At 40.7% G+C, this 24,278-nt stretch overlaps 1 protein-coding gene across 5 annotated transcripts in view; it reads left to right on the top strand.

Moving 5' to 3' along the window:
- The first annotated feature begins 290 nt into the window (after nucleotides 1-290).
- The window catches only part of sipa1l2 (signal induced proliferation associated 1 like 2), a 65,710-nt gene continuing 41,722 nt past the window's right edge, over nucleotides 291-24,278 (top strand). For 4 of the 5 annotated variants that reach the window (XM_049736613.1, XM_049736611.1, XM_049736612.1 and 1 more), the window contains exon 1: nucleotides 291-457. The gene's annotated coding sequence lies outside the window, so the exon portion shown is untranslated. The remainder of the gene's footprint in view (nucleotides 458-24,278) is intronic. The other variant, XM_049736609.2, reaches the window with a different exon arrangement.

Genomic DNA, 24,278 nt, shown 5'->3' with positions numbered 1-24,278 from the left:
ATTAAAAGCGCATACACTATCTGGTTCACAAGTTTTTCCCCATTTTTGAGAACCTTTTAGCGGCAGACAGTGAGTTTGGGCCGACTAAAATAGACTAAATGATTGAAAATGAGGTCAGTTCATAAGTACACACTATGGGGTTGTTATTAATATTTAAGGCAGTACACATTAGTCTGGGTTAGAAACACGCAAAATACACGCAAGCGCGCACGCACAAAACGAGGACGGTGTAAATAAACCATTTCTCACACAGGGCAGCAGAAGTCCCGGTGGGCGGGGACTTTCTCCCGGCGTGCTGTCATCGCCAAACGAGGTGCTGCTGGTGCTGGATGTCTACACTCGCTCGCTTCAGTCTGGAGGCTCAGGCTGAAAGAGAAAGGTACGAGCCCGACTGTGCATCTGGCGCAAGGCCGATAAGGATACTTTGTTGGCGAACTGGCGAAGCTCTCAATGTAAGGTAAGATAATGATTTCCCCCCTTTTAATTGAACAACATTCTTTGCATATAATACAAATATGCACGGAGGACTACGCGCTTGTGTAGATTAAAAGTGTAGTGCACGCAAGAGCGAAACCGGATAGAAACTCCAAATTTAATTGCAAGAATTGAAGACAAAGTGATTTTTTGGGCGTTTTCATTTCAAAACAAATGGAACGATTGATCACAAATTTCCGCCTATAAATTAAATGTCATGTTTTGTTGTTTTAACTTATTTCCTCAATGTCCATTCACTAAATATAGGTATTCTTCCAATTAACTCGAGTCAAAATTAGTTTTCGGTGTTTAACACTAGTATTTACTATTTTGGGGGGAAAGGGGTAGATTCGCCTTGAAATATTTGTGAATGGGGTTTATTTCGTGGAGTCAGTCGTGGCTTTAGCAATAGAGGGCGACAGAGATGTCGTTGTCCACTTGTAATTCAGCCTTTAAATTCCCTCTTCAAGAACATTTGACTGTAAAATTTGCTTTTTTATTTTTTCGTAGACGTTTAATTGGACTGCAATGTGATTCCTTTCCTTTATTTTGACTATAGTATGTCGTCAGTATAAGCTGTCAAGGAACTATTTTCCTCCGTATCAAGTTGAGTTGCGCATGATTGTAATCTGACAGTTAGCAGAGCACAATATGCATGTTTCGTCACTGCCTTTGTGACCTATGTCCCAGGAGAGACCAAACAAGTCAAGTCGTGTTAATCTTAAATCAAGTATACTCACTGATCTCTTCCGCTAAGAAATGAAAACCCCACAAGATCTCAATTCCTCATAAAGAGCTTCAAACGGTACACCAGAGTTCAAATGCAAATTATCATTGCATAATTTAATGTGCTCTCATTTATCTCCCTCTGGTTTCATATTCCCCATCATAGCTTTTCAGGCAAATAAACACTTTTTTTTTCCTGTTCCTAACTTAGTATCTTCATTAAAGCACAATTCATTTTGTAGTTTGATGTCTGCTAAAAATTTATTTGGTTGCTTAACTCAAACGTGACCTTCCAAATGAGTTGAGGTGCATGTGTGTGCTCATGTGGAATTGTTCTTAAAAATTATCTTCTTGGAATGTCTGTGTTTTGTATACTTTCAGAGGTTTTCTTTTAAAAAAAAAAAGGAAGCTAGGGTCACAGTGAGTAAATAACTGCCTCAAGCACACATGCACCTCCATTGAGATGCCTTTGTAGAGTCAGCAATAACATGAAGAAGGGACCATTGAAGCGGAACTGTGTTCTCATTTCTTTCTAAAAACACCTTCTGCATGAATAAACACACAATGGATAATTGAAGCCGATAGATATGCCTTTCAAAAATAAAGTTATGTGCACAATGTGTGCTCAGTTGAACAATAAGACACCTGTCAGGTTTGTCAGAGAGACGGCTTCCTGTGACATGCCTTCGGGACATTTCAAGTTATCATTGCAGTGTTGTTGAAGATGGCTTGTGGCCTTGGGGCATTGGAAACGCCCATCTAGTGTTACACTGCTTAGTTGTGTGTGTGTGTTTGAGACACACTACTTCCCTATGAAGATGTTACCATAACGCCGAGCTGTTTAGGGAGGGTTCTGTTATGGGAAATTACCTGACAGGTATATCTTCTTGTCGAACCACGCTTTTTGCAGCACCTAGCCTGCACCCTCTTCATGATGTTATTTCCTTCTGCTGTGCTGACTCATCATGTTTTTAGGGGCAAATAAAACTTCGCCGAGGTGGCACATTGCTACCCCCTCACACACATTCTCCATGTGATGAGGATCAGGAGACTTAGTCTGGTCATGACCAACAGACCGGCTGGCTGGCAGAGAGTCACAGTAGGGGCCTCCCCAACTAAATCTTGTTGATTTAAAACCAACCAACCAACCAACCAACCAGCAGCTGGGGATCACATGTTGCCTGCTCCTGTAGTGAGAACCCGACGCCCTCCTCATTTTTTGTCAGTTTTTGTTTTGATTGCAGTCTGGATTTATGGAAGATTTAAGACCTGGTTATCACTGTCAGAGAAAGCAGATGTTGTCATTGGGTTGTGTCATCAAATTTTTTTTCCACCTATAGTCAGCTTTTGAGACAATGCGGTTGCTGTTGGCTATACTCTGAAAAACTACTAAAAGGCGGTGTTCCTCTTTAGTAAATTTTAATAATGATAATCATTTATCCACCTACCAATAGTCAAACACTTCTCGTCCCTATTTGAGTCACGGGTGACCTCCATGGAGCCTTTCCCAGCTGACTTGCCGAGAGGTGGTGTGCACCAGATAATCACGAGGATAATTTTGGTTGTTATTAACAATTTCTTAATTTGATATACATAGTGGCCAAAAAAAAGGGTTGTACATTAAGATGAAGGCAGACAACCCCAGAGTATAACAAAACAGCCTCACAAATGTCAGTGTCAGATGTTGCCCTGTAGCTGAGTAGATGTCAATCAGTGTAATGGTATTAATCACATAGCTTGTGCATTATGACCACTTTATGTGATGCAAAGAAGTTTGATTTGATGACATGTTACAGTAAGCATTGCTTGAGGATATATTGTATGTCATATTGTGCTTGCTAGTTTATTTGTGTACAGTCAGCGGTGGTTAATCTGACTCTGCCGATATGATTGAGACTCAAGGAGTATACTTAAGGGTGGCGGTAGCTCATCTGCAGGAACTTTTTGGAACCAGAGGACTACCACTTGTGTTCTGCTGCAGGAAAAAAAGCAAACAAAAACTACTAGTCTGCATTCTGACTACTGTTGAGGTGTTCTCTTTTCACCAAGTGCAAAACTCATCTCCAGGGTCTACAAAATGTAAGAATACTGTAGATATAGTCCAAGATCAAGATAGTCACTAAAAGCTTGCTAAAGTAGTTTGTGAAAGTGGCTACTTGGGGAATATCTTAAGCCTCTTTCTCTAGCCACTGTCTTTTAATTGTAGTACATCTGTAGTCACTCATCCGGAAGCTTATTTGTGTGCCAGGCACAAGGCGTGTGATGGCCAGAAGGGAAGTTTTGCTCGGTGTAGCAGATGGTATAACGACAAATGTCAAGTGGTTATCATGCCATCTCTGGTCAGGACCCTGTCAACCTCTGGGGAACAAAGGAGAAGTCAGAATGTGGCGTCAAAGGAGAAGTTAAAGGTTTGAGCTTGCTGCCATCCCTGCCTGCTCTTGCATGGCCTGACTGCAGAGGAAATAGAAAATGTACAGTCAAAGCTCCACATCCATTTTGGAGTCGACTCCGCTGACAATGAAAACTGTATTTCTTCACACAGTGACATTACAGTCAAATGCGGAGAGTACTCGGGGACTATTTGAAAAAAGATGTCCATCTGAGAGGATGCTTATATGCTTGAGTTGAAGTGGAACTAAATATGCTGCCATTCATTGGTTGGTCAGCAGAGAATTGATTCCTGCGTCTTAAAATGAGAATGGAATGTACAACTGCTTAACATTAACAGTTTCTATTTGTGTGTTTTTTATTCAAGCTTCCTATTGATACTGAAGCACAGTTGTGGCCGGAACTAATTGTCCCTTGCTTTAGTTTCCACAAAGAATATTCGCACCTGTCGATACGACGTAACAGATCTCAACAGTTGTACTTGTAAGTTCAGGTGACTGGTGGCAGGAATTGTTTTTTATTTGCTGTGAAGAAAACCAATGCCTTGAGGAGAGGTGTTTATTTGTTCAAATGGGTGAGCCACCCAGGGATTAACACATAGTCTATTTGAGCAGAGGCCACCGTTTTAGGAAATACAGTAAGCACCGACATATTCAGTTGCAACTTTGAGTTTGTTTTTTTTGGGGCATCTTGCCACATCAATCGGCTTTAATCATTTCTTTCATAGCGTTTTTAAAATCCCACATCATTTTTGAGTCCAAACTCAATCATGCAACAGATGGCACCATGATGTATAATGCTGCAAACTGCTTTTTTTTTTTTTTTACTTATCATGAACAAAGGTGAAAATGAGGTCATCTGAGGGCCTCTCTCGTGCCGTACTAACCCGTAATCGCTATTAATTCCTCAGTCTTTCAAAATGAACAAAAGCACCAAATTACATCTACCGGGTCAACGGCCAAAAATACCCTTGGACAGAGGTTTTGAGCATTCTTTGTATTCTGGGTTGTTTCACAGTGTCACACAAAAAAAGCTGCCACACTTGTGCATTATGGATTTGCAAACATGTAAGAAAATGTGTCCTGCCAAGATGAATTACCTGCACCTCCATGTCCCTTTGGGGCTCATTAATGTCCATAACAGGAATGTTGGAGGAGGGGGAGGCTGCTTGAAGTTGCTGACCCTCCCTACATGTTTTGTCTCGACGTCTTTTCTACAGCAACAATGGAGCGAGTAAGCATTGGCCAGTCATTAACCTACAGGCTACAGAGTCCAAGTACCAGTCATGAATCTTTGGGTTAACTTGAGTTCGTGTGTTTCAATTGACTTAAAAAAATGGGGTCTTTGCCTCCATTGAAAGATAAGAAGGGATTTGCTGTGCAAACAACCTTCCTACTGTTAAAAAAAGGCCCTGTGATGGAGCTTGGTTGTATGTCTCTAGAGATCCAATGGCGCTCTGGCTTATCTTTCAACTCAATGTACTCAACATAATAGAGTGAAATATAATAATTATATGAACATGTTCTTGTGTCTATGAACATTCAATACACCAATCAACGTAGTTTTTAGTCAGATGACACCTTTATCCCTTTAGGCTGTCAACAGCTAACAAGTATAGATGAAACGGTTATTTTCAGACGGTTAATATTACCGTTATAAGTTGAGGTGGTGAGGCCTGAAGCGCAACGGTCTGATCCAAATGTGTAATTGTGCTAGATCATTTCCGTTTTCTATTACAAGCGATAGTGGAAGTAACAACAAGCAAAGGGAAGCTATCAAAATATTTGCGTGCCTACAAAAAGGGAAGCAAAATAGGTATTTCTATATTTATTTATTGGTTATTGTTTTCATATACTACATGCAAAGAAAACATTGTGATTTATTCTATTTCAGTGATTTTTTAAACAACTTGTGTATTTAAATATTTGACCTTACATACACTTCAACGCGCAACATCAATTGGAGCCTTTAGTTTCAAATGGAAGCGAGGTAAATAGTCATTGATGACTTGTAAAGCGTAAAAAATGCTTGTTTTTGATAGTGGCTGATCGTAATTAGCAAGTTTAATAGAGCAGAGCCTTGACTAATGTGCCATGAAGTGGTCAGCCACTGTGCATGCCCGCCTATTTGGATATTGCTGGCATAGACACCTTCACAACCACTATGTCAATGTCAAAGTGACTCGAGAAGGCAAAATATGTTTTGCATAGAAATTAAATCCCTGACCCTAAGTGACACATTAGACGGGTGTCACCTTTATCAAGTGTCGTTCTGTGCACGGGGTTGAATAATACTGATTTGTACATTTGCTTTGTGTTGCTCAGCTGCTTTGTGTTGAGCATTGTCGGGATTGTGAAAATCTTGTGGGTATCTGCTTTTTTTCCGCTCTCTCTCACAGGAAGGAACTTTCTCCCCAAACAGTCCTTTATCAATCGTGAGAAACTGTCTGGTTTTTTTCGCTGGGTTTCTTTTATGTTGCCAGCTGTCTGGCATGTGACATATTAGCGTCTGCTTATGGCCTGTAGGCTGTTGTTTGTAAAAGCACTGACGGAACACATGGGTAGGAGGATGTTTTCACTGACATAAATCAGATGGGAATGAATTTGTTTAATAAATAAATGCATGTTTTTGGAAGGGACTAGAACAACACTATGGTCGTTTGCATGTTGATTGTGACACAGATGTAGTAATAGTCATGAATCTGGGTATTCTAAATTTAATCGTCATGGTAAAATCTCAAATTAAACAATTGTGTCATTTTTTTCCTTTCTCTCATTTCATTGTTTGAAGCATTATTTTTTATTTTATATTTTTATATTTTTTGTTTTTATTTTTAAATAATTTTTATTTTTTATCTGTACCTTACTGTTTTCTGGTTAAGCTTTGACCATACACGCACCATTAAACCACCATTACTAAACTACTGTATCTTGAAACACAAAAATAACTTTACTTGAAATGCATTATCTTGTCGTCAAAGAAGTCCACGATGCACGTGTGCATTAGTGACTCAAAACAAAGTAAAAGTTGAGCAGTATATGCCATGTCACTTGTTTCTTTTATAATCCTTTTTTATCACACGAGTTTGACTAGCAGTCACTTGACGATTGCGGATAGAAGATAATATGGAGTGACAGTGGCCTGTTGCCCCCCCCCCCCCCCCCCCCCCCCCCCCCCCCCATCCACCACCCTACTCCCACTTCTGTCAGTGTGGTCAAGACAAACTGCTGCCTTCCTCCCCTCTACTCAAGTGTATTGAAACCTGCTGTGGATATGTCAGCCACAGTGGGTGGGAACCCAGTTGGATCCAGAACCAGGGGGCAACACATTTAACACCAAATGCTACTTTTTAAATCTTCCATTTGGCTTAAAAGAAGGAGTAATTTATTCTGGGGAACTGTCACCGGTACTATGTTGGGCTGTAGTGTATCAAAGAGGGACTGAATTCTTACTGCTCATTACATTCAGTGTGTTCCTTGCCCAGGCTTTGTTACTGGTTGCCTGTGGAACCTCTCGACAATGTAAACAAGGCTGAAGGGCCACATACAGTTCACAAATGCATGCTCAACCAGGTGCTTGGACTAGGACCACCGGAGCAGCTGTATAACCACACTAAAAAGTTCAAACATCAGAGGACAAAGTAAGATGAAACATCTCTTTTTTTAATGTATTGACACTGAGAAAAAATAGTCACAGACAATTCAAATATGATTAAGTGCAAACTCTAATAATCTTAAAACAGTAGATGGGATTTCTCGACCTCTCGTTGATGAATTTAGTGAAATAATCCATGTCATTGCAGTAAGGTTCGTCAGGCGGGTGTAAACAATCTCATTCCCAGCAGATCACACATGATGGATGATCATTTTTCCAACGAGCTGGTAACGTTTGACTTTGTATTAAGGGAGGGTGGAAATAGAAGCTTGAGTCTTTGTTAATTATTTCCTGTCATTATGGTTAATTGACATTGAAAGGCATTTTAGACTGAGAGGCAGCAATGTTGTGGATTTGTATCCTGTGTGTTTTGTTGTCAGTGTGAAATTAAAAACATGCTTGTGACCATGTTAGAAAAAAAATATCTCGAGCAATTGTTTGAAAACTATTTCAAAGATTCAGAAGATGAGATCCTGCTGAGATGTGCCTCAGGAATTTCTTTACTGATGGTTGTTAGTGGTTTAGTTTTCATTTGCGGTATTTGTCACATTCCTATATATATGTATATCGTAGCACAAGTAACAACACAATGAAGAACTATGTCAAAATAAGGCAAGTCACATTTATTTGTGTAGCCTTTAATCACAAAACTCTACAGTTGACAGCGATAAATGACATGCTAGCTCTTGTGACTGATGGAGATAAAAATTAGAATCAGCTCTCATAATAATGAAGAACAATTCCACAACACCAAAAAACTAGAACCAAAATAGTAAACCTATTGTTATAGCGGAATATTTTTTAGTTATCATGGCGGGATATGTGATAAATCTCTTGTTTTGGATATTATTCCATCGTGCAAGTGATCATAATGGTGTGCTGGTAGTTTTGAATTCAATGGCAGTTTCAAATTTCAACTTATATTATAACAACCAAACATACACTTCTATATTTCTATAGCAATGTTCCAAATGTATAGTTTTGCTGATAACCTTGAGAGACAGCTGAACTGTGTCCAATGCTTTTGTAATGTCACTTTCTTTCTCCAAAGAAAGGAGTTTGTGCTTCGTCAGAATGCTTTTATTGGGAAAAGAAAAAAAAAAAAAACAGACAGCGAGAGAAATAATTACGGGCCTTTTTCAATCTTCTACTTCTGTGAAGTCACGTCCATTCAATGATTCAAGCAAGCCCATGAAAAACAATTCTTTTGTGCTTGAACTTTCCACTAGTGGGGTCTCCTTGGAGAGATAATACCGAAGTGCTCTACTGTTGTGAAAAGAGATATGTGTTATACAACTGTTGTGCTATTGTTGAGCCCACTCCCATATTTTTATTTATCCTCAATTTATGTGGCTGCCCTCCCCTTGCCTCACATGTCCACCTCATCAGATCAGTGGCCTTGATCAGTTCTCAAGGTTAAAGGTCACCAAATCACTTGAGGTGGGCCTCATGCACATCAGGTCACATCAGTGCACTTGGCTCCTTGTGGACGGAATGAATTCATCCGCACTTATCTCTCGAGACACTTTACGCATTTAGCATTCAGGAAGAGGAGGATGGGGATGTGCATTGTGTTGAAAAGGAGGGAGTGGGGGGGGAGAACACCCACACATGACTTCCTCTCCAATGCACTTTTTATGGTCAATGTATGGTTTGTGGGCTTGTCTAGATGTATTTTTCAGAGGATAGCTGTCCCTCAAGATACCATCTTCACAAATGTACCAATAATTATTGGATGACTTTGTTTGTACTTTTTCCAGGGTCAATACTGTGTTCCCAAGCTGCCAATGTCAAGTTTAAAGAGAATACCAAGCCACTGTGCATTTAATATAACAATGTACTTGGATTCTGTCAGTATTGGGGATGGACATAAATGTTGAGAAATCAAGTGCAGTACTTGGCTGTAACCAGCAGAGATGCTGTTTAAATAAATCTCAGTTAGTTTGCAGTCTGTAGAAGAACAACTTGACATTGGGGGGTGTTGAGTTGCATCTCCTTTGACTTCCATTTTGGGGAAACATAATTCTGCTACTCAATGAATTTGAAGTTTAGTTCATTATTAATATAAAAAAAAAGGTATTTATGAGTTAGTCCAAACACATTTCTCGGTGCACTATTTCCTCGACAGGTGTCTCGTGAATAGTGTGCCGTCTGGAGCTATGTGTCCTTTAACAGCTTCTCTTAGTCATGTGTACATCTTGGTTTTCCAAACAGGAAGGGTGACACTCTCTGATGAGATAAAACTTTTATGGGGTGTGTAAACTTTATTGGCCCATCATCATGACAAAAGGTAATACTTTTGTCAGACGTGTGAAAGCATATTCAATGATTCCTAAGGCTGCAGGACATGGAAAAGGCCCCATGCACATTATTGTGATTAGAAACTTCTTGATGTGTTTGCATGTGAGCTTTTGTGCGTACTTGTGCGTAGGTGTGGGTGGCTCCCAGTGGGGCATTAGATTTTGACACCCTTTTAGAAGCCAAACCTCACTTTAACACACCCAGCGCATGCCATGCCCGCCGCAGCTGTTGGGCCTCATTGCTCGAGATGTGGAGAATTCCTCACACTCTGCAATTAGAGCTGCAGATTGCTGAATAGCACACATTGCAATGTCCTGAAACGGCACTTGGTCCCCTTTCTGCTTCTGAGAACACAGCGCAAATAGGAATTGATGAAAGCCAATCAGGGCAAACTGGGCCAGTCTGTCTCAAGACTGACAGATTGCGTTCTGCGCAAGCTGCTCCTTGCGATGTGCTGTTACACCGGCTAAAGAAACCAAAGGGTGGAAAAAAAAAGTTTCATTGATGGGGAGGGTTTCTCACGCCTGACTGAGAATGTTCGCTTTCCATCGAGTCAAGTGGTGCATTGTGATCTCAACCAATAGAAATGCAAATATATTGAACAGATGTACTACTTCTTTTTCGCCGGTATGTCAGCAGAGTAATCCCTCACGGCCATGAGGACTGTGCTATGTGGACTCTGGATGCTATACTTAAGTGTTAACAAGGGAAAAGCCATGTCACCTTGGCACATGTGATGCTTGCTCGCCTTTCACGGCCTTTTTTTCAATAAGGCTGGATGCTCGGGGTAGATAAATGGAGTCTATTGTGGTCTTTGCCAGAGGGCGGGCTAAACAATGCAGGACACACACAGAGCATGGTCTTTTCAAGAGAAAACTTGGAAAAGAACTATTTCAGCCCCTCCTCCCTTTTTCACCCACTTACTTCTTCCGCTTTAACTCGCTTCCCAAAGCGTCTTGGTCCTCCATGAGAACACCGCCGTGTTCCCATAATGTTTCCATAAACGGGCAGAGGGAATGGAAATAACTCTGGCCATTTCCCCATTGCTTCCTTCAGCTCCATTTCTATCTACCTCTTCAGTCACTTATTTGTGAGGTCTAGCCAGATTTTTTAAAGTATATTTAGTCTGCATACAGCTGGGCTATCATTTGTTTTAGTCCACACATCATGACATCATGAGGTGCAGGTTGTTTACAAAATTGCCCCCTCATGTAGTCCCGATGCATTTAAATGAACTTTTTAAAATTTATTCATAACACACTGCAAGAAGAATCACTTATTGTGAACTGGTATTGCACAAGTTAAGCTTCGTCACATTTCTGGAGCATAATTGCAGAAAACAACCCATATCTGCTTCTTGTTTATTTGAGGCGCACTTCACTTTTCGAGACATCTGGCATCCTCTGCTGTCATTTAACAACATTGGCCACCTTGCCTCCGCTGCTATTCTGCTGTTTACAATGTGGTTTCCAGTGTCATTTTCTCTTTACTTCCTAACTACCTCCGCACACATCTGCAGAGTAACACTCCTAATCCGGCAATCCGCTCTCCCTTCTTTGCCAAAAGTCCCATGAAAGGCATCACTATGGCAGCAATCGTTATGTGGGTGTTAATTTTAACCCTTACAATTGTGAGAGGGGAGAAAATGAATAATCTTCTTTACGGATGAGGTAGAACATCTGTGCCGTTCAAATGTGAGCAAGTACTGTGTTGTTTGTTCATTTATGCCAGTTTGGTTTGTCAGCTGTGTTGAAATCCAGTACTTCTCAGGGGGTTTCATATGTTTGCAATAAAAGATGCATTGAAATGTGAAGCTTTATACACAAGCTTATTGGCAAGGATGAATTGTGGTAGTGGCAAATTTGCCCAAACCATTAACAGACGTCTTTCTGTAGTCGTGTCAAGCTGACGGGGACAAACCAGTGACCGCACCTTTTCAGCCTCATGTGTGGTTGAGTGAAAGAAAATGAAGAGCAAGTGTTTTTGAACGTGTTCTTCATAATTTGACATTTATTTAGAATCGTGTAGCTCAGGTTCCTACAGAATCGTGTATCTCAGGTCCCTACTTTGTTAGGTGATTTTCTTGTGTGTATACCCTTCCAAATAGCTGCATCAAAAACTGCTGCTCAGTATTAATTTTGTATTGTTAGCTTACAATGGTGTGACACTTCATCACAAACTCAGATATTTCTTAGATTTGAGTAACTTATTTTACAGAGGCATCATATTTGGCAACACCTCTCACAATGGTGCATTGCACTTCTACACTACTGTGCAATTTTTTGCGTTAAGGCTTTTTTTCCAACAATGCTGTCCTATATTAGATAGATTGTACAAGTGTGAGTGCATTTGTCCCATTGCACAACTCTGGTCTACTGTTCATCCCTGGACCACTCTCTCCTTTCTCTCCTTTTACTTCTGTCTTTGTTCATAAAGGACATTTGCTGTCACTCATGGCAAAAAGTTGCCTAGCAACGAGATCGAGGGATGTGAGCCACTGTTTACTCTCCACCGCCTCACCTCATGCTCACAGCCCCCTTGTCTTTCATGCTCTCTTGTGCCGAGTGGCAGAGTGGAGGAAAATGGTGGCAGCTCAGCTCCCCTATCCAACAAAATTTGCGGAACACAATGAGACGTGGATGAGGGAGCAGATAGGAGTGGCAGTGTCCTGCCTGTTGCTCGCCAGCTGTTCAGCCTCTCTGCTGGAAGAAAATGCAATTTCCTTTAACCGCTTCTCTTCCACTCTGCATAACTAAGGAGAACCTTGTCCTTCCACAGCATGCTGTTATCAGCAGGACTAAAAATACTAGACGGCAAATACATCACATTCCTGCTTATCGTCACTCATACTCAGTCGAGACGGATACAGGTGTCTTAGGGTCTCTGTAGATCATTAAATGGACCCTGGTGGAAGCAATCAGACTCAAGTCTTTGTTCCTTGCTGCATTATGCAGGTCTACCTGTTTAAGTAGTGCAATTGCATAGCAAGCCTTGATTACTTCCATATCACCGCGTGGTGTTTCCTCGTCCCCCGCGTTGACCAAAAGAATCAACAATTCTCCAAAACTGCAGAAACCTCTAAAAGAATATATACACTGTGTTGTAAGTGAATTGTGAAATTAGACAAAGGTTTGTGAAAATGAATCCCACAGGAACAAGTGTGTTAATTAAAGTATACCTAAATGTCACAGTAAAATTATGTCTGAGTAGATGCTCAGTTATCCAGGTCATGGTAATCTGAAAAAGATGAATCACCGTACCTGGACTTGCCCTTGTTTGTTGACAGCAACAAGTTGCCACCTTTCAACATTTGTCTGATCATAGTTAAATGTGCTCTTCTTAAAATGCCATTTTTGTACGTGGGGTCAGTTGAGCATTAAACAAACCTCCCAACTTCTCTGTTTATTTGAATCTCAGCGGGGCTTTTAAGATGTCTTTTCAGTGTTTGTGAATGTAGGTCGTTGTGTATGTGTTTCCATCTCTGTAATGACTACCTTTGCTATGTAAATGACACATCAAATTTGCAAACGGGCAGTATTCTTGAGTTTGTGCGCTCCTCCAAAGACTCCGTTGTATGTGTGCAGGCTGATGAATAGTTTGTGAGTCTGCGCGGATGCAGTGACACGAAAATCTAAGTGTTACCTCCTGCGGCTTCCCACTCCTCAAATAAAACTCCTTCCTTCCCATTCACTCAAATCAAAGCTGGGAACATGCCTGCGGAGGCTGGATCAAAGCAGAATGTGGCACAAAGATGCGTACTTGCTGCCATTCATTCATTCAACTAAATTTAAGTCTGTCATTTCCTGCTATTATCATGCTCCTACCTCCAACCGGTAAAAACCGAGCAAAACACATATGAGTAAGTAGTTGGAATTACTCTGTTTTACGGTTTTCCAATTAAGGACACTAAAACCCAATTATGTTTTATCGTACAAGAACTATATACCGTATTTTCCGGACTATCAGGCGCACCTAAAGACAGTGTGCCTTATAGTCCGGTGCGCCTTATATATGGACCAAATTCCTAAATTTAAACCGGCCTGAACCATTGTGTCATGAAATCAATCATAAGTGGCCCGCTGAAGACTATGAATCATGAATCAAAAAGACTATGGATCATTATTTTGCGATTATAAAGTAATTTGTTGCGTCTGAAGTTGAAATAAGAAAGATAAATTGGAGAATGATTTGATTTGGATTAAAGAGCTGACATGATGCATTAATAGTGCGCCTTGTAGTCCGGTGCGCCTTTATATAAGGACAAAGTTTTAAAATGGGCCATTCATTGAAGGTGTGCCTCATAATCCGGTGCGCCTTATAGTCCAGAAAATACGGTAATCAAAACTTAATCCCTCCAAAGACCTGTACTGTTGTTTTAAAAAGATTGACTTACTCCCAAATATCCTGCTTCACAACTACATTGTAATAGTATGGGAATTCCACTATATTTTTATACAACCCCAATATAATAAGCCTTCAATATACTTTTATCTCATCAAATGTAGTGGTGAGTGAGTTTGGTATGTACATGACGGTGAGAACGAAAAGCATGCTTGTTAAAAGTAGGTGTGGAGGCCTGCGTGAGAACAACAAAGGAGCATCATAGCACAGTTGTTGTTTGTGCTTCTCATCTGTAAACCTGCACACTGTGTTCGGGAAAGATGCATTACGTGCAAATGTTGAATTATAAAACCCACGAGTACGACGTAATATACGTTTGGATGGATAACTTGCAGGATTTGTGTGTAACTAGTGACAAATGAAAAGCATGCTGAGATTGTTTATATAAATAATCAAAATAAAGGGGCCGCTCTGGAAGGGTGCCGATATTTGCTTATCCAAATAATAGCTGGACTTTGCCTGGAGTTTATATGAGAAAGAAAACAAGTATATTTTTAGCCTATGCGACAGTATGTGCTTGTGAGTGCTGGTGCCTGTGTTGAAGAACACCACGGGAAAAAAGTCAACTCTTTCACTCCTGCACAGTCAGAAAAGAATAAAAGGGATCCATTTAGGCCACCTTGGTACCGTTTTGACTTTAGTACATGAATCGAAGACACAAATAGGTCGACACGGGGAAAAAAAATACCAACCTTGATACATAGCCTTTTTTTTCCCATCTCAACCTTTTAATACTGCTTTTGCCTGGTCTAAATATGCAAGCTTTATGTGGCAAATGAGAGATTCTCAAAGTGAAAGGCAATTGTGAGTGTGAGTTTGCACCCATTTGAATCCTCGACCACATCGCTGTTATTCTTCACAAGAATGACTTATGTGCCTTTCTCCATCTTCCGTAACTTCAAATGTCAGCTGTCAAAAAGAATTTTGAAGCTCACTGCCTTCACCCATGCATCTTTACTAAAGAAAATTGAATTTTTTTTTCTCCATGTCTGTTTTGTCTTGTCCTTCCTGTCAGGCAGAGGATCGCTGAATGTCACCAGTGTCCACCCATCCCCTCCCCCCTGCACACATACCCAAACTACTTCAACCCCCTGCAGTATTTCTGCCCCCACCCAGGGCAGCCACCTACTTTCTCTCACATATGCTAATGCTAAAGTGTCATTCAGCTGTTGGTGTCTTTGTCACAGGGGGAGGTAGAAACTTGTGTGCATTAAGTAGCAGCTGTATGCAGTTCGCCAAAGCGACTCCCTGAAGGCTTCCAGACCTGCCCTTAATTACTTTTAGCCTTTTATTCCCAAGTTTTCATCAAACTTTTGGCACATACTACTTTGAAAAAAGCTGCAGAATGTTTTTTTTCCACCTGTCTTTTGTGGATTCCTAGCCGGAGTGTGTTCTTGGGTGGTTTGTACTCAACAAGTGGATTTAATGCAGAGGGATGGCATCTACCCAGTGGACTCATTATCTTAGCGGCTTACAGAGATTTACATCCTCGCCTTTTAGGATTTATGGCTTGAGTAAAAAAAGACTCTTGTAAGTAAGTAAACATGTCAACTATTGGTATTCAATGGTCTTAAATGTTGAGGTCTAAATAAACACTCACACCGGCCAACATTAACTTGCATTTCTGTTTTCATGTATGTGTTTATAGGCAAGGCAGTTTATTTACAGTATATTGTGTATTTTATAAACACGGTAACTCAACGTGCGTCACATAATTAAAAGTACAGAATTTACAAACAAAAGAGTTATAAACATTTATACACAAATAAAAAAAAAATAATGAGTAGTTGTCAAACAAGTGTGTGTATTTTGGCAGAGGCAACACAGGAAGCTTTTGCGTGCGTAATAAATGTGATTCATCCGTATCTGTGCTTACTTGTGTCCACCTCTTCCCTTCACATTTTCTGCTTGACTAAACTTACCCCATTGTCAGTTGTTGGAGCTTTCTGCATGTGACCTGAGGGCTGAATTCTTAAAGCTGCCAGATTTATGTCAACAACACCAGTCTGAATAACATACTTTGAAAAGAAAATTACTTGCCGTCATTGTGAGTGAGCAGGTATTAAAGGACTGAAATGTTTCGATATAATTTTAGTTTGCGTGTGCTTCCTGATGATGAGGTGTATAAATCTGTTTTTGTTGGGTTGCACATAGCATCCTGGAACTAAATCTGCAGAAGAGACACTTCTCATTCTTTGAAAAGTCTTGAGCACTTCTTAGTTCTAATACTATTTCTTTCTTTCTTTCTTTCTTTCTTTCTTTCTTTCTTTCTTTCTTTCTTTCGTTCTTTCTTTCTTTCTTTCTTTCTTTCTTTCTCTCTCTATTTATCTATTTATTTATTTATAGTTTTGCTTTCATACGCACTGGGCTTGGGCCCTTGACTGAAATTACCTTGCATGACTATGAAAATAATCAATCAAGCTTTGATTGTTTTTTCCAAATGGATTGTGAAATTGCTTTACATTCATAACTCCCCATGCCAATACTATTGCTTCGTGGAGCCCAAAGTTACTTGCATAGTTCTGTGCAGTATTAGTTTAAATTACTAAAGCCAACATCATGTTCTTTTCTCAGACTGCCCTCTATTTGCAATTGAATGAAGAGAACCAAATAATTACTTGCACACAAATCACAAAATTCAATCAATCACTTATCGTGTGCACCCGTAATACCACCATGGTCCAAATGATGGGCATAAGTTCTAATGTACCTAACGTTCATCCGATAGCTCACACAATGCTGTCTTTTCATGCCTCTCCAGTGGTCAATGTTGCCCTTTGGTACTGCAGTACAGGTCAGCCAGAGCAGTGCAGTTTAGTTCTGGGTAATTTGCTTCATCAGTTGTGCATCACTTGGCTTGCAAGTGCAACCACTTTTGCAGCTCAAGAGTGGCATATGAAACAAATACGATTTATTTGCAGTATCCAAATCAACAAAAAATATATATAGAACATGAACATGTGTTGTGTTTAAAGAAATAATTAAACTTCCCACAGATCTGTTGACAGTTTGCCCTATTTTCAAAATGAGATTGCCATTCCCACCATTTGTGTCCTCATTTTTTTTTCTTCTATCTTGTTTCTCTCTCTCACTCCTTCCCGGGTAGTGCATTGCTGACAGGCTGTCATTATGGAAGTAGCTGGGTGGGCAGCAGGCGGCTGGGGATCAGCAGAAGGGGAGAAGTCTGCAGATCGAAATAGATAGTGGTTTTATTCTGGAGACCCACCAGGCCACATCAAAACTTGCATGTCCCCTCTCAATCTCCCCATTGGAGTGAAGGCTGTTGTGCCCCCCCCTTCACCACCACCACCACCTCTTTATGAGACAGATGGTCCCTTTTGGAGTGGGGCCACAGAGCTTTCTGTTTTCGGGAGAGGGCTCTGCTAGAGCAGCCACAAGTGAACACGGTCTCCTTCTGTTGTGAACATACAGGAAGTGAATCCTGCAAGAATTGAATACACAGGGAGTGAATCCAAAACTATGCATGTGTGCTTTAATTGTGATACTAAAGCTACCTGTCACATACAGGTAGCAACAGCGTGTAACAATTACTTCAACTTCACCATAGTTAAAAACAGTTTATGTGCTTATTGTTGGAATGATGGACTTCATCACCCAGTCTAAAGCATTAACGTTCGTTGATGTGGCAGCAGTATGCTTTGTTCTCTTGTGAATAAACAGGCAAAATCTGTTGTCCTGTTTATTTTAATTCCCAGCTCCCACTGAAACAACTATAGAACAATGGCAATGTGCTGCCTGGCAGGCGCTGGGCAGTTAGCCAGCTGGCCGGCCAAGTGGACAGGAGACTATCTTTTTCAATCAGTCCAGGAGGGGGCTTGACACTCCCCATTGCTCACATCCACTCCTGTGCTAATATGGAAGACAAACCCACGAGCACTTGTCTTTTAAATGCACTCATGTGCTTTATCCGTCTTAGTAGTCCAACCTATGAGTCTTTGCATGAATTATGGGCGAGACTTCCACTGTGAACCGAAATTTGTGTTTTGTTTGCATGGTAACTGGTTGTACAAGTCCATGACAGGTACATAAACAATGTTGGGAAAGCTAGTCTCATAAGAGACAACATTACAATCCTGCAAAATCTTGATCATCTTGTGACACTGCCCAGCAAATTGTCTCCGGTGGGTATTTGTTGTCATGCGAGCATAAAGTCCGATGCATCTGTTGCTTCGTAGCCTTTTAGTGCACAAAATGTAATGAGTGTGCTCATTTCATGTTACGTTCAGGTGAAAATCAATTAATTCTTGAGTGTTCCTCATTATCATGTACACATACATTCTTTGTTTGTCAGGCGTCTATGTTGAAAACGTTGCTCTTTCTTGCCACAGATTCAACTTCTTCGGGTACAATTGCCAACAAATTTCATTTAATAATTTTTAAATGCGATGTGGGCTTTTGATCGTTTGAAAAAGGAAACACAGATAATCAAAGAATTTTGAGGTTGTCTCATTGCTATATGTGTAGCACTTTTTTACAGCTGCAACTGTTGTAAAATGTCCTATATGAATAAAGAGCAGTGAGAATGTAGTCTCAGCTCTTTAAATACTTACTGTTCCTTGAACCAAATGAAATGGAGTCCAATCACGGGTGACCCATGTGCTTCAGACTCATCTGAACCCAGCACATTCCAGATTTCGAGCTGCTGCTGGCCAAAAAGCACTCAGAGGAAGCACACACTTGTTCTTGTCATCTACCGCCATTATAGGGTCTATTTGAAATAAACACTAGGCCAGACCGCAAAGCTGAAGAAAAAACAAATGGCTGGCTTTTGTTACGTTTTATGCTTGAGAGCACAACTGTTGACCGAGGAGGTGTGGCAAGATCTCTGCTGGTTTCTTCAGTGATCTTGCATTACAGTCAACAGGAGTAAGTTGCTAACGTGCACCTCTTCATGCGTCTTGTATTCAACCGTCACAGTCGTTGCATCTGCAGTAAGTTTTCCGAGGGTTTGGGCAGTATTTAAACTCAATTCCGGTATCCGTCAATTTCCAAATTCCTGTCTAATCCTCTAGATTCCGAAGTAAACCATGAATTTTATGCAGACAGAGCGTGCACATTTTTTTTTTAAGCTTATGCAAGGGGAAAGACTCTTGCGGAGGCTATGGCGTTTGTTTGATGTATTCTCCCAAAAGCATGTGCACCTGGGAATGAGCATTAGCCAATGGGGGTATTTCCCACTGCATAGTGAAAGCAGGCGCTGGGGGAATTAGGAGACAGTCAGTGTATGCTTTTTTATCTCTTCTGCTTATTCTTCTTTGCCGGTCGTGGTAGCAGCCAAGGTCAGTGTGTGCTGCGACGTAAACAAAATGTCTCTGCCTGCCGTCTGCTGGCTTCCTCTGTTTAGCTCAACCAATTCTGCACACTCACATTCCAGGAGTCTTTTGTCTTCCCATCTCTAGTAATGGCATGATATAATTTGTGGGTGAGCCATGTCCAAATTACAAAAGAAATGATGTCAGAATGCTTAGTTAGTAGATTACTTTGGAGCACAATTTGGCCTGGGATGTTTGTCCACCACTTTGTTCAGATTTGGAATTTCTACCAACGAATCTAATGTATCACTACATAACCTACAAGTTAGCTTCTTCCCTAACGTATTAAATAGCCTATATTAAGGCTAGCATTTCAAAGAAAAACCAAAACACACGCATTAATTAATATATATGTTCTGAATTGAAGTCTTTTGTTACATGCAGAGGTGTTGAGATATGATTGTGGCAGATGATGGCTTTAGAGCCATATTGAGCTTTAATTTCTTTTCATATGGTACGAGCTGGCATGTCCCTTTCCCACTGCATGGTACCTGCTCAGTCCAGATGAAAATTTACAAAGTACAAATTACAGTAACTTGAGTAGCTTTTTCAGTAATTGTTACATTTTGACACCAATATCGGTACTTTAAAAAAAAATTTTTTACACATTTTCAGTACGCATTCTGCACATAGGAAACTCGCAATGAGAAAAACTGAAAAGTACATTATAACTTACATATTTCAGGACACCACAAAGAAGAGCTTGTGTTTAACAATGATATCTCAGTCTGTTCAGCAAGTATCTTCATGCAATTTGAATTGGGCAGCTAGCGTGGCTACAGAGCAAGGCCTGTGGCATTTTTCAAATGCACATTGCTAATGGTAGTTGCCACGTGTCACTCTATTTCCTCGACGAGAGAGGGGTGAACTCCACGAGAAGTGTATTTTTTAAAACATCTAGCATACTTGTACTACCTGTCGAGGAGGTTCTTTTGTGTGCTTTGATCTAATAGCTGATGGTTTTAAAAGGATTATCTGAAACAAGTTCATCAAGTACAAACAGTCTGAAAGAGTCATCAAAGTATGTCGAAGCACATTTTTACTCTTACGAAAACATTCATCTAATTTGGACTCATTATTTGAAAGTTACTAAACAGTCTTAATTCCGTTGAAATCTTAAAACAGAGTGCACCACAGACTTTTAAATCACCCCTAAGTAGGATAAAACGTAAACACCATTTGCGGTGTAAATGTGATCTCATTCGACTGTGGAGTGACATGGAATGTGGCTCATTGTTTTAATTGTGGTTTTATGGAGAACTCAAATGGTCAGTGAAGCACAAGCAACATGCCCTTGGGTTTGTTTTCTTTACTCTTGGATTTTCCCCTTCCTGGCAGGTCTTGATGAACATTGTGTGACACATCCAAATTTATGACTAGCCATAGCCTGTCACCATGAAACAATCAAAGGCCAATAATAAATGCACAGTTCGTCTTGGAAATTCGCTTCCCATTGCAGTGCTGCCTGATTCACTATATGATGAAGTCCATGAGGTGGAAAATTGGTGTAATCATCTTGGCCTTTAACCTACATTGCACCCTAATTTGGCTGTGGGAGGGGAGGATGATTGCATCAAGGCTTGCCCTCTGCCTCCGGAGGTCGAAACATGTTGGGGACATCTATTTCCTGCCAGTTTGGAACTGAGGCAGGTTTAATATTGCTCAATTACACATAGCTTTAATAAACATAATTGGTCGTGATCACAGGTCTGTGACGACCTCAAGGTTCAAAGTAGCTCGACAGCATAGTAGGAGCTAAACAAACATGTTTGACCTTGATCCTGGGGAGAATGCTCAATATATAAATGACTAGGTGTTTACAAAAAAAATAATCTTTCAAATATGCTAGTATTTCTCCCTTTTCATTTTGATGTCTCAGATCCCAAATCTATCTTGCAGGTGTTATCAGCAATATCAATGTCAGGGGAACTGCATAATGAATAATTGTTGATTTATGTATTCATTTTGGAGATAGCAAGAAGAAAAGTTAATAGTGATGATGAATGTATGAAGAAAGAAGAAAAAAAATCTATCAAAAAGTAGTTTGGGGTTGGGTGACGTCTACTCTTGCTTAGTCATACTGCAAATGTGATTAATAAGGAGTTTGTCAGACCTGGCTGACATTATGTTCTGCTCTGGCACAAAAAAAAAAAGGCATATCACTGACAGATAAGTATTAATCTCAAGATGGTGGAGAGAATATATTGACTTGCTTCACTCTATGTCATATGCCTAACTTTTAAGGCCACAATGTCGGAGGATTATTTTAAGATTTTGCTGATGAGATGTACTGCAGCCTCCTTCTAAATTTATTACAGTGTCTATCTGACATCAGGGAATAAAAATGAAATTAAGGATTCTTCAGGGGAAGGTTTTATAGCCACTTGTCTTGAAACATGGATAATCAAAAGTGCAATGATTCGATTGACTTTGCATCTGACTAGTTACTGCCTTTTTTGACATTATCATTACTAAAGTAGGAAGGACACAAAAAAATATGTCGGGCTGTTAACTTTTATCTTCCTCCCGCAAAACTAAATGATGGAATCATAGAGTGATGATGATGGCTGTTTATCTTTTTAACTGCAACGTTTCCTCCTTGTCAAAATCTTTTTCAGCCAGGGATGTCCAAGTCCGGTCCTCGAGGGCCGCAGTCCTACATACCGTATTTTCCGCACTATAAGGCGCACCTAAAAACCTCCAATCTTCTCAAAAGCCGACAGTGCCCCTTATAATCCGGTGCGCCTTATATATGGACCAATATTGAGCCACTACGGCAGGCGTGTCCAAATATATATAAATATATAGATGGCGGCGCGTGCACACGCAGCGGCCACTCTCTGTCCCGTTCGGTGTTTTGTGAGTGTTTACTGAGTGTTTGTCTGGCAGTTTTGTGTGTATTAGTCTCGTGTGATACGTCGTGCTACTAGTGCGGCGGGCATGTTCTGCTCAACATCGGCGGAAGTGGGTTTTATGGCGTTCTGGAATTTGGTGTGGAGAGATTTGCTGCTGGTGTTAGCGCTCGGACTGCTTCGTCATGGAGCGACGCCGGACTGGCCTGCTCTTCCTCCCCCGGTTGGACTGCGTCCTGAGCTCGGACTGCTCCGTCCTGGAGCATTGTTGGGATGCGTCGGCAGCGGGTCTGCGAGGCAGCGGAAGAGGGGCCAGCGCGGAGACGTCGGGCCAGGCTTGCGGCCAACCCAGCTCGCCCATCCGTGCCTTCCATTCTCCTGGCGTACGTTCGTTCGCGGGACGACAAGATGGGTTGCGTTCGCCTGATAGGATCCACGAACCGGACAGTGCGTGCCTGCTGTGTGCTCGTGTTCACAGTGGCCTGGTTGACTGTCATCTTACCGGACTCTGCTGTGCATCGGGAGCGGCTAGCGTGCTATCACGCTTATTGTTCATTGATGTTGACTTCTTATGTTATTTTTCCTGTGTTGTTTACTTGTATGTGCGTTGTGAACTCTGTCTTGTCACCCTGGGATAGTGAGAAACGTAATTTCGATCTCTTTGTGTGTCTTGACATGCGGAGGAATTGACAATAAAGGAGACTTTGACTTTGACTTTGACTTTGATATGGACTTATATATGGGCAAAGTTTTAAAATGGGCCATTCATTGAAGTTGTGCCTTATAATCCGGTGCGCCTTATATATGGACAAAGTTTTAAAATGGGCCATTCATTGAAGGTGCGCTTTATAATCCGGTGCACCTTATAGTGCGGAAAATACGGTAATCATCACCGTTTAGATAGGAGGCCACAATGCATTTCCCTCTTTTGCCTCACTTCTATTCTTATTTCTCCATCCAGCCCCCTAGTTTGCCAGGCTTTATGTCCTAAACATTTCTAATAACTGTACATTACTTCAGTAATAAGGGCCTGTCAGGAACATAGCCTGCCTACCTGCCACCTCGCTAGCACATGCTGCCACTATGCAGTGAACATCAGAGCCACCTTCAAGTCACACAATAGATTCTGCTGACCATGAATCCTGCCACACACTCCATTAGTTGACGTTGTGAGACGTGCTGCAACTGTGTTCATTAATCAATGTCACAGAGAAATAACTTAATAGAATGGAGGGAAGGGGAACACAGACCACCATGTTCATTGGTTTAGGCTGCCTCGTCTCCCGTGTGAAATAAAAGCCCCCTCACCCTGTCCTGACCCTTCATGGCAACATAAACAAGGTGAAGCAGGCAAATTATTGAGGCTGACTCCTCTGTTCTTTAAGGCACATTTACTAGCAGCAGGAGATACTTTCAAGGTGCCTTGATTTACAAGAAAATAATTATAGATTGACAAGGTCGGTTTTCTTTTGTTGCTGATTATTTGTATTCATTATAAACTATATATTTGTACAAATTAGATTAGTACGTTAGAGAGTGTGAGTTTGGTACACAGAATCTCCTGTTGATGTTCTATTTTCTTCATATGTTAGTTTTCGAATACAATTGTGTCATTACTGGCTGACTGTGGCACTGTCTTTATCGCTTTTGGAGTGAAAGAAGATCTCATTTGGATGATTATATGACGAGAAACGATAAAAGCAGTTTAATCCCAAATTAACCAAGCGTTTTCGGGATTGTTTATTATACAGTATATTTTGGCTTTCATCAGTTACCAACACTAAACAGACATATTTCCCAGAGCGGGCTTTTTTTCCCCCTCTAAATTGCTGCCACATGACACACTGCTTGTGTTAAATAGCACCGACCATTTGGTACTTGTAAACAAAGTCGTTTAAAGCAAGACAAGCCATTAGGTAACATTTAGTGACATGTTTTAGAAAGACTGACAATTTCTAGAATTATTTGTCAAAATAGTATCATCCTGTATTTTTGGTTGAAGTTGACAGACATGCTCAAATGTCTATGGCTGTTAGATTTGACCCACATTTTCATTTCAAAGTTGCTTATTGGTAAATGACAGAAAAACAAAAACAATAGAAAGAACAAAGTTTGAGGCCTGTGGACTCATTTTAAGCAAAGCCCCATT

This window comes from Syngnathus scovelli, chromosome 12 (assembly GCF_024217435.2).
Source record: "Syngnathus scovelli strain Florida chromosome 12, RoL_Ssco_1.2, whole genome shotgun sequence".
In the NCBI taxonomy this organism is placed as follows: Eukaryota; Metazoa; Chordata; class Actinopteri; order Syngnathiformes; family Syngnathidae; genus Syngnathus; species Syngnathus scovelli.
This window is presented reverse-complemented; position numbering and strand designations above follow the sequence as displayed.